The sequence below is a fragment of the Palaemon carinicauda genome, chromosome 37, assembly GCF_036898095.1.
Source record: "Palaemon carinicauda isolate YSFRI2023 chromosome 37, ASM3689809v2, whole genome shotgun sequence".
Classification (NCBI taxonomy): Eukaryota; Metazoa; Arthropoda; class Malacostraca; order Decapoda; family Palaemonidae; genus Palaemon; species Palaemon carinicauda.
This window is the reverse complement of record NC_090761.1, coordinates 11,221,932-11,224,431: the sequence shown is the minus strand read 5'-3', so window position 1 is coordinate 11,224,431 and position 2,500 is coordinate 11,221,932.

The window sequence follows — 2,500 nt, the reverse complement described above, 5'->3', positions numbered from 1 at the left end:
TAGAAGGCAACTGACGAGCTAGGAAAGAATACGATGAAATCAGGAAGGAACCTGACGAACTAAGGAAACTGGAAGATGAAATATCAAAGGAAACCAAAAACCTAAATATCATGAAAAACTAGAACAGACAGAAGAGAACAACAACGAAGCGCCCTTAAACGAAGACGTAAAATAGCCTTTAATACTAGAGGTAAGTCACCTTGAAATAAAAGTAAAAAAGACCCTAATACGAGAAGTAAGGTACCTCAAAATAGAGGTAAAAACCCCTTAATGCTAGAAATAAGGCACCTCAAAATAGAGGTTAAAAAGCCTTAATGCTAGAAATAAGGCATATAAAAATAGAGGTAAAAAAAGGCCACAATGCTATAAATAAGGCACCTAAAAATAGAGGTAAAAGAGCCTCTAACGCTACAAGTAATGGACCTCAAAATCGAGGTCAAAAATCCCCTAATGCTACAGATAAAGCTCCTAAAATAGAGGTCAAAGAGCCTCTCATGCTATAAATAAGGCACCTAAAAATAGAGGTCAAAGAGCCTCTAATGCTAGAAGTAATGCACCCCAAAATCGAGGTCAAAAAGCCCTTAATGCTATAAATAAGGAACCTAAAAAGAGAGGTTAAAGAGCCTCTAATGCTAAAAGTAAGGCACCTCAAAATCGAGGTAAAAAAGCCCCTGATGCTATAAATAAGGCACCTAAAAATAGAGGTCAAAGAGCCTCTAATGCTAGAAGTAATGCACCTCAAAATCGAGGTCAAAAAGCCCTTAATGCTATAAATAAGAAACCTAAAAAGAGAGGTTAAAGAGCCTCTAATGCTAAAAGTAAGGCACCTCAATATCGAGGTAAAAAAGCCCCTGATGCTATAAATAAGGCACCTAAAAATAGAGGTCAAAGAGCCTCTAATGCTAGAAGTAATGCACCTCAAAATCGAGGTCAAAAAGCCCTTAATGCTATAAATAAGAAACCTAAAAAGAGAGGTTAAAGAGCCTCTAATGCTAAAAGTAAGGCACCTCAATATCGAGGTAAAAAAGCCCCTGATGCTATAAATAAGGCACCTAAAAATAGAGGTCAAAGAGCCTCTAATGCTAGAAGTAATGCACCTCAAAATCGAGGTCAAAAAGCCCTTAATGCTATAAATAAGATACCTAAAAAGAGAGGTTAAAGAGCCTCTAATGCTAAAAGTAAGGCACCTCAATATCGAGGTAAAAAAGCCCCTGATGCTATAAATAAGGCACCTAAAAATAGAGGTCAAAGAGCCTCTAATGCTAGAAGTAATGCACCTCAAAATCGAGGTCAAAAAGCCCTTAATGCTATAAATAAGAAACCTAAAAAGAGAGGTTAAAGAGCCTCTAATGCTAAAAGTAAGGCACCTCAATATCGAGGTAAAAAAGCCCCTGATGCTATAAATAAGGCACCTAAAAATAGAGGTCAAAGAGCCTCTAATGCTAGAAGTAATGCACCTCAAAATCGAGGTCAAAAAGCCCTTAATGCTATAAATAAGAAACCTAAAAAGAGAGGTTAAAGAGCCTCTAATGCTAAAAGTAAGGCACCTCAAAATCGAGGTAAAAAGCCCCTGATGCTATAGATAAGGCTCCTACAGATAGAGGTAAAAAAAGCCCCTGATGCTATAAATAAGGCTCCTAAAGATAGAGGTCAAAGAACCTCTAATTCTTGAAGTAATGCACCTCAAAATCGAGGTAAAAAAGCATCAAATGCTATAAATAAGGCAGCTAAATACAGAGGTCAAAGAGACTGTAATGCTCGAGGTAATGCACCTCAAAATAGAGGTAAAAAAGCATCAAATGCTATAAATAAGGCACCTAAAATATAGGTCAAAGAGCCTCTAATGCTAGAAGTAATGCACCTCAAAATAGAGGTAAAAAAGCCCCTAATGCTATATATAAGGCTCCTAAAAATAGATGTAAAAAAAGCCCCTAATGCTATAAATAAGGCACCTAAAAATAGAGGTCAAAGAGCCTCTAATGCTAGAAGTAATGCACCTTAAAATCGAGGTAAAAAAAGACTACCTCTAGAGATACGGCACCTTGAAATACAGGTAAAAATAAAAACCTCTAATGCTAAAAATAAGGCACCTAAAATAGAGGTGAAAAAGCACCTAATGCTAGAGATAAGGCACTTTGAAATAAAGGTAAAAAAAAAACCTCTAATGCTAGAGATAAGGCACTTTGAAATAAAGGTAAAAAAAAAAACCTCTAATGCTAGAGATAAGGCACCTAAAAATAGAGGTAAAAAACCTCCTAATGTTAGAGACAAGACACTTCAAAATATAGGTCAAAATGACACTAATGCTAGAGATAAGGCACCTCAAAATAATGTCAAAAAGGTCTTAAAGGCACCTAAAATAGAGGTAAAAAAAACCCTAATGCTAGAGATAAGGCACCTCAAAATCAGAGGTCATAAAGCCCCTTCTTCTTCTTCTTCTTTGTCTGCATCTATTCCCACTTTTATGTGGTGTCGATGTTTTTGGCCAGCGTTCTCCATC